General features: G+C 33.8%; 1 protein-coding gene across 3 annotated transcripts in view; it reads right to left on the bottom strand.

The window, feature by feature from the left end:
* Positions 1 to 12709, bottom strand: part of LOC108738717 (venom dipeptidyl peptidase 4) — a 102025-nt gene that overhangs the window by 64766 nt on the left and 24550 nt on the right. Inside the window, exon 1 of one of the 3 annotated variants that reach the window (XM_018472266.1) lies at positions 6257 to 6313. The exons of the other annotated variants lie outside the window; for them this stretch is intronic. The gene's annotated coding sequence lies outside the window, so the exon portion shown is untranslated. Of the gene's footprint in view, positions 1 to 6256; positions 6314 to 12709 lie in introns of those variants that run through there. 3 annotated transcript variants of the gene reach the window in all.

Here is a 12709-nt window from a genome sequence, read left to right as displayed (position 1 = left end):
ATATTGTTTTTTCAAAAATATGCATTCTAAACCGGTCAAAATTTTTAAAGTCATTACGTGTGCTAAATTAAAGAAAGTCGTACAGAGATTACTATAAATTTTAATTTTTGTGGAAATGGCGTAGGTTTTGTTTTTCACATTTTTCCTAAAAATTCGAAAGGGTCCTCTTATTTTCATCATAACTTGCTTAATTTTGATGCTATCAACTTCTTCTGGAGCTCATTTAATAGGTATTTCTGGGTATTTTGAAAAGTGCTCAGTAGGTATATTTTATAAAATGCATCGCTTTCCCGTTATTTAAGCTTGAATACTTAGACTTGAGTACTCACCGAAAAAAATATATATTTAATTACCTATAGCTCACTTTGAATTAATATTAAAAGGTTTTTTTAGGAAAGGAATTTATTCGTGCTTTTTATTAGCTTTAATTTTGGTAATGATCACTTTTTTGTAAAACCTTATAGTTTTTGAGTTATTTATGAAAAACCGCTTTAAAACATGCATTTTTTCACGAAAAATCAAAACGTTGACACTATGTCACTTTTGTTTTTGAGGTATCTTCTAACTACTCACTAATTTTCATGAAAATCGATGGAGGTTCAACGAAATCGCAGGTGAAAACCTTCAGTGACTGTATTATCACCCAACATTGGTAATTCAGCATTGGTCCTCGCCAAGGCTTGACATTCCAATATTGGACAGGGCCTCAATCAATAACCAATTACCGATATTGACTTCTCAATACCGAGCTACCTATCTTAGGGTTTCATATAATATTTAAAATAATGATACAGTTAATAGTGTACCCTAACAAAAATATTAGGAACGTTTTATAACACTGCAGCAATATTTTAATAAGCCTTGAATACTAATATATGGAACACTTTGATATTTAATAGCGATTACTATATCAAATGTTCATGTGAAAATTCATTTTCCATTTATACCAACTTTAAATTTTTTTGCTGTTCTCACAGCACCTCCTCCCGGCGAGGTATAAATGAAAAATTAATTGTCAAGTCTTGAATAAACCGTTTTCCCTAAATATTAGTTTTAAATATACTTCAGTCAACAAGTTTAGAATTATTATAGGACTAAAAAAATGCTTTTTTAAACATGGTACATTTGTTATCGCTCGTGTCACGACAACACTAGTTTCACCAAAGGTGGTTTGAGAATAAACAGTTCTACCGATATTTCGTAAAACTTTTATTTATAAATGAAACCTCTGTCTCCTTCAACTAACTTCATTAGCCCGATTGTTACATTTTCTAATGCATAACTGTATTTTGATTTATTGTCAACTAATAGTCCATTGATAATTAATAGCCGTACGTTTGGTTGTCACATTCTACAAGTGAAAGGATTTGATTTACACGGTGCTCGTCGAACACTCTCCTTTTAAGAAGTTGGAGCGCTAGTGGGCGGGTAACTAAAAGAGGAAAGCCAAGGAAATACCCGTGTTTTTGATGTCTGAACAAGCCAAAACCAAAGATAACAATAACAATAATACCATAAACAACATGGTCCTTTTGGTATATCCAAATTATTCTGTATATGTATAGTGTGTATTTTCCTAACATATGTCGACGTATCCAAGTAAGGGTGCGTTGGTGCGACATTTGCCTAAAGTGTTACTCTTTGGAGCAACATTCGCAAATTGTAACCAATCATCCCTGAGACTTGGGCACAGTTGACTGTTATGGTCCTTTACAAAATTCGTTAGGCTGCACCCCTCCGTCACGCTATAGAAATTCTACACAGTAGAGGTTCACTTCCTAGTCACGCTCATACATCCCTCTCCTGTCGACGCTTCACTACTATATCTACTAGTTCTTCGATAAGCAGGAGCTGGCTTATACTTAGCATCATCGTGAAGCCACAGTACAAATACATTTTGTATCTAAAAACTTCTGGAAAGCTAATGAACCTTCCGCGTATGTGACAGTTCTGCGTAGATATATAAAGTTAATTCGGCACGCAAAAATGTCAGCATTTCAGGCAGATCAACGGACTGTACCTACTGTATAGAATCTTTCTACTGTGCCTACGTTGTGTATAAGTCTAGATTTTAACGTCAAAATGTAAAAACCGTTTTGCTGACCATGAGACATAATTAACCTCCAATGTTTGGCAAATTTTCGAATGGAATTTAAGTACGTACTATTCCGGGTTGCGACCAACTAATGTAAATATTCTTTAGATTTAAATGATTGCTTAAATGTTTTCGCGTATGTGATTCGTGCAAGGTGGATTTTCAGAGAGCGTCACCTTCGCTTTCAGTGAATTTTAGACATTGATTATGATGCTTAATACTCATCTCTCATTTGTAGGGTTGAGATCGTGGATTTCTCTGTCATGCCCTTTTCCCTCTGAGCACCTATTCTAGAGTGCACTTTTATTTTTTATATTTCAGTTAAACTATTAAATATCAGTGATTTGTTTGTTTATTTATAAAGAATTTAAAATGTCAAATTAATTTGTGACATAGCTGTGATTAATGCCTACATGAGATTTACAACCTTATTACGAACCTTTTTCGAGGCATGGCCTTCACACTTCTTTATAAAATTTATTTTAAACAATAACACTAAATGTGCACTTATTTATATTCACAAACTCTTCTTCATATTAGACTGTATTTATATATGCTTATATTTATTTGTTTGGCACTGAACTTATATCATTTCGTATTTACTGTATGTTACTAATATTTATATGACCTTTACTTATTTTGTCTGACTATTCAACTACTGCATATCTACTCTTTTCGTATGTGGCATATTTCACCCTTGAGTCTATTCTTGACAAAGATGGCTTAATGACATTAGAAGTCAACAAATGATCCCTTGGTTCTGTCAAGGAGTAAGTGTACTTGCCGGACGATTCATCTTTCGTGACAAAGTCAAACTTTATTTAAAGGCCTTTATGATTCCACGGTCCATATTTAATCTTTGACCATCCAATGAGCTAGACCGTACTACTTCGGGACAGCAAACAAGCTCGGTGTGACCTTTTAGTCCTTGCAATGGAGCTCCAGAGAACAAACCTACATCAGTCTATTCGGATGAACTTCGCTAGTGTAATCAATATATGAAAGCATTCGGTTGAATTCATAACTTTAGATTTTCCATTTGGTGTTCATCATATGCGATGCACGACATCATTTATTAATTTAGTGATTTGGCGACTTAGGTATATAAATTTTCCCAATGTTGTTGCATCTTTGGTGATAGACCCCTCTAATGTGTCTTCCTCTTTCAATCATCCACCCGTGACTCCATCTGCATATGGGAACGTACATCATGAATATTTTCCAGTTGCTATTGGAGCTCTTTGAAATAATCCTCTCCACTTTAATTTACACCTGAATTTTTTGAAGTTCGCATGGTAGTCGTAGATCCCGACCAAGCAATACTTTTGCAAGTGCCTATTCAATTGTTTAGGCAGCTGAATGAATATATTTAGCGCTGCTGTCGCCTGGACCGTGTCTGCTTCGGAGAGTATACATCGCCATCAGCTGGTGCAAGCGATCTATTTCCATTTTTATTCAAGTCCTAATTTTTTCAAATCTTATTAGACAAACACTGTTAGACTTACACTGCTTCTTCTAGTTTATAGTTTCTCTTCTGTAATTCGTTCTTAAGAAGCGGGTCCTCTTTTACTGTGTTCTCTAAAGCATTTTGTAGTTGTACATTTAGTTCTTGGACATTTTAATATCCGCTCGAAACTGATCTTTTCCGCATTTCATCTCCGCTATTTCTCTTCCAAAATGTTGACTTCGTTTCATTTATTGTTTCTCAGCAGATATTTGGCATATCCTTCCCCCAAGTGCTGCGCTGTTCCGTGCATCCGCTTCTATATGTGCACTTCACTTTGACTTCGTTTGCTTGACGATATCATGCTCAAGCGCATGAGCTAATATATCTGCCACAGTTTTTCATCTATCTAGTTGGAGTTGCAGGTGGAAGTCGTCATCATTGACGAATGAATTGACTTCCAACTTTCGCAGTGTCTTCTGAAGTCATAAACGTGTACCTCGAATTTCCAATTATTTCACCAGCTGACATCAAGTGGCGGTGTATTTCTATCGTTATGCGTAAGTGAGTTCCAGTATACCATGNAACAAGAGCAAAGACCGAGGCATAGACAAACGCAAATTTCCTCCTAACTTCTTAAATTTGTTTAAAAACGAGTGCTGTTAAAATTTGTGCACTTTCCTTTCTAAACCAGGCCATTTGGTTACATCGCACCCCGTGCCAAAATCTTCAGTCCGGCTCTGAAGATGTTATATAATATGATGTAAAACAATGTCGCATTCTTTTAACACAGGAAATAGTAGATAAAAATTTATTTAATATAAAGAGCAATTACGCTGGCTTCCAATCACATACCATTAGGTCTAAACCTTTTTCATCGGAAGTTTCATTCGAAATGTAAGTCTTAACTCAAAAAAAGGATGAGACTCATATGACGCAGTACGTATATTTAAATTATAGTATCTAACTTCGGGGAAGGGGTGCTAGAAAATAACTGTTTTTCTAAGTGGACAGTAGAAGAAATAAGTTTAAGAACCTCGGTTTAAGTTTTTTTTATCATTTTCTAAAAATTTAAAAATATGACTGAAAATACGAGTACGAGTATGTGAGTATTTTTATTACACAAAATGAAAAAGTGTGATAATACAATCAGATAAAAATGTATTTAGTTAAAAATATATTTAAAGTTACTGATGAATAACATCTGACCCCCTTACCCAATCTGATCCAAATTTCCGGAAAATACTTTCATTTAATTGCTTAGGATCGTAAAGTTATGGTAAAAAAAGCAGTTATTTGTATTTCTTTTGTTTGAGAACTTTTTTTAGTGGAGATGGTTGAATATTCTACCGCTAAAGGGATAAAAAGGGGATTGTAACTTTTGTGTAGGCCATATTAGTCTTATAAAGTGCGAAATGGTGGGGGGTTGTTACGTTTGTATGGGTAATATTTTATTAGTGGTTAGATTTACTTGAAATTTGGTTTTAATGATATTTTAAAAAGTTCGACCTCTGAAGGAGGGAAAAAAGTATGCTCAGTAAAGAGGATGGATTACGCCTAGTCTATACATACCTTAGTGAAGGATATTTCGAAATTCAATCCCTAAGGAGGTCAAATGAGATTGCAAAGTTTGTATGGAGCATTTTTGTTTGTGATCAGATTTACTTAAATTTGTTCTTAATGCTCTTTGAAAGGTATATGTAATTAATCAGGTATCTATTTCGACATTTGAAAAAATTGCCTGGCTTTCTACGCCTGTAACTTTTGAATTAATAACATTAGTTTCATACTGTACCTTAATTATTTATTTGAATGTTACTATTAGTTGCAATTCTGTTTGAGTGTAGTGTTTGAAAAAAATCAATTATGTAAAATATACTTTTTGACTCAACAAACTCCTCTTAGTAGATAATTTAAAGTGATATCAGAAATTCAAATGGAGTAATATGAAACGCAAACATCCAAAGTTCCACAAAAACGCCTTTCAGAGACTGAGTCTCTAAGTGAGGACCTTATTATTTCACAAAGAAGTGCTATATTTGTAATTATTAGTATTTTAATTGATATTGTTTTATTTATTAACGTAGCATTCATTTATCAAAGTTGAAAAAATTTATTATTAGTAAGTATACATAGCGCTTTGTCATTTTCTAATTAATGCAAATGTTTGCAGGATTCAGCCGATTACCCAACCATCTCGCAATTTTCATTTTCTACTATTTATGAAGTAGCCTGACCTATTATTCTGTTATCTGTTATCAGTAATAAGGAACAATAGGATTTATCGGTTTGTTACGTGACCATAACAAAGTGAAATAGTAGGTACCTAAATTCTGTTGTTTCTCTACTAAACAACACATTAACTTATTCAATTTAACTTGCATAAATTAATTTTTTAGAACGATTACCTAGACATTTTTAACGTTAGGTATTTTTATTAAGGAGCGTTCACCCCTCTTAAAGAATAAAAATATTTCTATTTACTATTCTGTGACTGGAAGCTTTTGTTACAATTATTTTACAGCCGAACATTTTAAAAATATTTACTATACTGTATAAATTATTAAATTGAAAATATTGAAACGATGTGTTTTAATATAATATCAAAAAAGTACCCTCAACGAACCAATGTTTTTATATATAACCATTGCGCTAACACAATAACTACGGAATATTCTAACTCGCTACTAATAAAGCCTACCTAATTAAAAACTTACAATACATTTTCAAATCAGATTATTTCGGTAAGTAGAAAATAAAACACCACCCTTTCTACCGCGACTGTATTCTCACAAAGCACATAGCCGACTAACTGTAATCCATATCTAAAACGGTAAGAACACTACCATACGTAATTATTCATGGCAGGTATGATAGATTAAGATGATTCGAAATCAGATGGTGTTCTGTTTTAAAGGAAGATATTTTTATTTAACCGCATTAATACCGCATTATTACCTAAAAGAGTTACGTTTCAAGGTGAAACGATGAAATAATGAGGTACATGCGTGTATTATAAGTACATATATTATATATGCATTTGCATATACCGCCGTTTTCCTTTGTAAGTAAATGAATGTTATTTTGGTTTTTATATTGTAATAGATATGTATATAGATGCTCATTTGAAATAGTGTGTATCTCTCCAATAAATAAATAATTAGTAGATATAGTACAAAAAATTAATGTTGTCGGCAATACTTGTTGAAACTTCATAAAAATCGTAATACAAACAGTTTTTTTTTCAGAAATGTTTTTTATTCTAAAACACAACAATTGAGTCATGACGAGATAATTACTGTTACTTAGAATGAAAATGTGAATTATAATAAAAAATATTGTTGGAACTGTGCTGTGCTTTAATACATAAAATCGAGTTCCTATTGCTTTAGAATATTTTATTCAATGTTTCTTCTAAAAATTATTTCGATGAACAATAACGTTAACGCATGACTGTTTATGTAGGTATACTACATTACATTTACAATACCGATTTTGTTTTGTTTAATTTAAGCCGAAAAAACAGTGCAGTAACACCCTTTTCAAATTATGTGTGCTAATGAGAAACACATGCATTCTTTAATGTCTAATGAATTAATATATTATCTAATTAAATTAGGACAATTCTTCTATGTATTTTTAATTTTCGATTCAAAATAATAAAATAAACTGTTTTAATATTGTTCGAGTCAAATAATCGATGCATTGACGGAAAAACTGCAGCTATTTAATGGTAAAATAAGCAAATTGCAAATATGCTACCTAGTTTATATAAAGTAGGTAAGGTATAAATAAATGAGCGTAGGCTTTCACGACTGGCGTCCTCAGTAAAATTAATATTTTTTTGTTTTCGGGATTTTTGACGTTGTCGGTCGAAGGTACAAATAATTGGCCTGTAGCCTATTTCTGTAGAACTCCGATTTCAGTATGCGCTATGCTGAAGCAATCAATCAATCAAGGCAACGCAACGGTTCAGAACTAAATTAAGGTACACTAGTAATGTTCGCATTTAACAAGAAAACATAAACTTCAAAGTAGTTTAATTGCATACAGAATGTTAGATATTTAATGACGGATTAGGTTAACTTCAAACAATCGTAAATCCATTATTCAAATGGAACACCCTGTATGTATTTCCATAGCCTTATGCAAAATTTTATTCTCTTTCGAATGGTACCATGGTTTTCTTTTTTTAATTTTTGATGAAGATGGTCCAGAAATTCTTCAAAACAAATAGTACAAGTTAATTTTTTTTGCTCAAACACCCATGCTGACAGTTTAGTAATTAAATATTTTGATTTTCAGTGTTAATTATTGAATATTATTGTTATTAAGAATGGAAAATGAAGATTCATTCACATTATGAGCATGCGCCGCGCAGAATGAGTGAAACACGTGTCTGCAGTTTTTTAAATAAGTAGTTGTGGTTATTGGAGTATGTCTTTTTAGTTATTTTATTATTTCCAGGTTACAGTCTTCTTTTCTATATATAAATTAAAAAAACTAAATGAAAATTCAAGATGCAGTAGAGAAATTGGAGGAAAGAATGAAGCAAGAATTAATTGAAAATGCAAGAGGTTTATCAGAAAAAAGAAAAAATCCACTAAAATGCTAGAACATTAAAAATGCTAAAGGAGCTTACATTAAAATCAGAATTACTGAGACAGTTTTGGACATGCGGACAATCGACGAAAAATTGGCTCAAGTTTGTCAAATTAAAGAAATGGATACACAGATGGGACAGCTAAAGGAAAAGTTCCCTAACAAAATCGTATCAGAAAAGAACGGTAAGAAGTAGAATAGCATAACTGTTATTAAAGAAAGTACTGACTTGAAGCAAGAGTATTCCGATCCGTTGAAATTACTTACGAAGTTTGATGAAAAAAGTCATCACTGACTACTTTCTACACTCAAGCAGCCGCATGATCTATTACATGAGCATTGAAAGAGAAAGTCACTGCACTTATCTACATGTTAGGTGTTGGTGAAAACTAGTCAGGGTCGATCCAGTGGGACAAAAGTCGAACTCGGAATAGGAAGTATCAGGTTTGGTTGCACTGAGAAAGGCAAGATTTCGCTCCTGTTGAACGTTGAAATAAGTAGAACAATACCCAGAAAATTTCCCAGCCTAGTAATCTTTTGTCAAACAATCAGAAACTATGTATTGCCATTGGAGAGTTACTAAGTTACCCATGGAGAAAGTTATACCAACATAAAGACATTTGGACTTTTCCAGAAGTTTCCAGAGAAAAGTATTAATACAGAATGGACAAACGATCAAACTGCGTGCGCAAGACAGTGCTGTTCCGCAAGTTAAATGGTCTAGTACGGCATCAGGCGAAGTTCGGTAGACCCCGGAAGCTTTTTTGGGAATGTTCGAAAGAAGCAACGAGAAACGCGATCCAACTCAGCAAGGAACACAAATGGAATTAATTACACAACATCAAGTTAGGTTTTAATTAGAGACAAAGAGGGATGCATCTACAAAGTTATTGATAAGATCAACAAGGACGACAGAGATTGAGAAAACTTATCACTAGTCAAGAGGGAACAGGCCGAGATAATCATATATCGATCAGCTCATAGTCGTCGCTGGTAGGTTTGGTTACATAGAAGAATAGGTTGACACGTTTTGTGAGGATTACCGCTAGTCGAATAATATAACAAAAAAAGTATAGCTGCCCTTTGATTCGAAATGATGATACCTTAAACAAACTTGCTGGGTCGACATTCTTAACGCTAAATCCATCGGGACAGATTTGTTATTACCATCTTTGCCCTTAATCGAGAGTATATATAATATCCGGGCTCAGTTCGGCTGTTGGTAGACTTTAGTTGTAGGTTTTAAAAATTAAACAGTAATTTATAAATAGAGAACTGTACTTACCGCTACTGATATTAAACAATTACAAGAACACACGAGGTACATACGTATATTAAAATGATTGAAAATTTATATTTACTCACTTAAATGTTTGGTTGCTTAAAGAATTTTACAAATCACCAGATTTGCTGGGAGTTGGAATATATGTCCAGACAAAGCGTTCATAGTGGTGAATTGATAAAATTGATATGATAAATAATAATAGGAGTGTTAATTAGACAGAAAATAGTCAAATAGAAGTATAAAAGTTTGAAAAGGTATTTAAATACGTGACATTTGGTGTCATGAGTGGGACTGGAAGAAGACTTAAGAGGATTGGAGGAGGAGAATTTTGAAGAATTTCATCGAATATTCCAGAGCGTTCATCGGTCAATTTTCTGAAAGTTTCCATTGGCTGCGAGAAAGTGATATATTGTTGGAAAGCTCTCTAAGAGAGAAGAAAGAATCTGACGTTATCAAACACTTCCATCGACATTTCTGGAAGTTTCCATTGACTGCGAGAAACCCTAACAAATTTAGTATCGCTGGAAAGCTCTTGAAGAAAGAAGAACAAATCGGACGTCATCAAAGAGTTCCATCGAAGTTTATAGAAATTTTTACTTATCTTTACTTATCTGGACAAGCCATACATCATTGGAAAGCTCGCGAAGAAAAGAATAACATTACTAAAATCGAAGACCATTATTTAACGTTCTAGAATAAATCCAGATATTACATGCTTGTTACGACCAGTGCTACTGAAGTGAAAACGGAGGAACAAATAAAAGCATTAATGGCAGTGATGCCAGAAAAAGGACAAGAAGAAATGAAAGCAGGACAAGAAGAAATGGAAGCAGATATGAAAATAGAACAAAAAGAATTGAAAATAGCTCAAGAAAAAAATGAAAGAAGAATTGAAAGCAACTCAGGAAGAAATACAACAGAAAATGGAAGCGGTATATGAAGCAATAAATACGTGACATTTCCAGAAAACTTCTAAGTTCGTGATGATCCTTCGGTATGAGCCAATCACTACATAGACTTGCAGAAGATGGAGTTTCATTCCAGTGAACATCCGAATGTCAAAAACCATTTAAACATCTGAAGATTACACCCTCTGGAGCTCCAATCTTGACGTGCGAACCCTTCATCGTTGATGCCGACGATAGTAATGTGGGGTTAGGTGATGTGTTATCCCATGTACAAGAAGTAGAGGAAAGGGCGATTGTGTATTTTAGTAGAACTCTCTCAAAACCAGAACGAAACTATTGTATCACTCGTTGAGAGCTACTGGCCGCGGTTAAAACCTTCCAACATTTCCACAAATACCTGTACGGACGGAAATTCATCTTAAGAATGTATTACGCCTCTTTGAAGTTGCTACTACAATTAAAGACTCCAAAAGGACAGACTGCACGATGGCTACAATGATTTCAAAACTATGAGTTTGACATCGAGCATCGCCCACGCAAACAATACGGCAACGCAGATGCACTTTCCCGAAGACCTTGTGTGGAAAACTGAAAACATTGTTCATTGTGGAGAAGAGGAAAGAACTGGCATTGATCTGTTATAAATCACTTTTCAGCTTGAGAAATCCTGGGAAAATAAGGCATTAATCGAAGACCAGAGGAAGGGCGAAAATATTAGCCCAATAATGAGATGAAAAGAAGCCGGAAATTGAAGACGTTCGTGGGCAGATGTAAGCCACCTAAGTCAAACAACGAAAAGTTATTGGGAGCAGTGGACTTTTCTTGACTTGAACCACGGCATTTTGAAAAGAATGTGGGAAAATCCAGATGGAATCAGAAACAAGTTCCAAGTGGTACTTCTGAAGGAAACAATTTCAGAAGTATTAGAAGCAGTCCATGGCGAACGGCATTTCGGGGTTATGAAGACTCTAGGGAAGGTAGGCGAGCGATTTTGTTAGGCACGAATTAGGAGCGATGTGGAAGACTGGTGCAGGAAATGCCCGACTTGCGCCGCCAGTAAGGGACCGAAGACAAGGAACGTGAAGGAATGCAGCAGTACAAAGTGGGAGCGTCATTTGTCACTGATACGCTTATAATTAGTAGAATTCAAAGAAATACCAAAGAAACGCCATGCGATACGTAAATATTTTGCCCGCGAAACACGAGTGCCTTATGGTCATCATTTTAAATATTGCGATTGCTCATTCATGTCCTTACATGCAAACCCATAGGAATGTACGCGTTTCGTAATAGCATTAAACCAATTTTACATTTTTTTTATGTACTGATTGTGGAAATTATCATTGAAACAGTTTTAGGTCAAAAGTTGGAAATTATTGCCACGTTTTCATGCCGGTGATGTGTCGGAAAGATTTGTACATAACGATTTTCGTTAGTAGGCTTTGTTTAAAGAATAAAAAAAAAGGAAACATTTATAAAGTTACGATAAAAGTTAATTTCTGAATTATTTGATTAAAATGTTTTGTTAATTGTTTAGGTTCATCAAATAGAATATTTGTAAAGATAGTAACTTTTTTAGAAGTAAGATCATTTTGTTTTTATTCTTTTGTAGCTTCACCCAGAAAGATCTGTAAAAGAAACATTTTGCAGTTGCAAGGCTGGAAAATTATCATGTAAACATGCAGCTGTAGTATACTTATTCGTAAACCCAGAATCGTTTTGTTCAAAAACTAGCGAGCCCATGATATGAAATAAACAATCAGAAAAACAACTGGAAAAGTACAAAAACAGGTCCTTGTTTAAAAAAACTACACAGTGCATTTAATGATATAGATTTGATAATCGAAAAATCAATTGCAGAGCTTACCAATAGGGTCAATCACTCTTCATTACACTCATCGTATTTAAAGTTACTGGATGCTGCCGCTGTTATAAAATATGAATTTGGAGAAAGTAAAAAATGAACCAACAGTTTAATTATTCGAAAGCATTTTTTGAACAACAATACGCATAAATTACCCATTTTATTACTAATAGAGGACTACTAAACTTTTTGGAAACTGGAATTAAATTCAGGCAATCTTGATAACGATGATTTAGAACAAATAAATTATAATATTACGGTTCTCAAAAAAAAAACAATGTGAAATTGTATATCTACAAAATAAGTACTCATTAATGTCGAACGAACATATAACTCAATACAACTGATACAAGAATACATAAACAATGCTACTGTATCATGAGAGCAAAACATAGGATGTTCAGGGCCGGACTGGCCCGGGGTGCAAGCCTGCCGGCTCAAATCGGGCCAAATGACTCATAATAATTTTTTTAATAGTTTTCAAATTTTGTTATAAAAGGAAAACAAAAAA

Source organism: Agrilus planipennis, unplaced genomic scaffold (assembly GCF_000699045.2).
Source record: "Agrilus planipennis isolate EAB-ADULT unplaced genomic scaffold, Apla_2.0 scaffold207, whole genome shotgun sequence".
NCBI classification, from domain to species: Eukaryota; Metazoa; Arthropoda; class Insecta; order Coleoptera; family Buprestidae; genus Agrilus; species Agrilus planipennis.
This window is presented reverse-complemented; position numbering and strand designations above follow the sequence as displayed.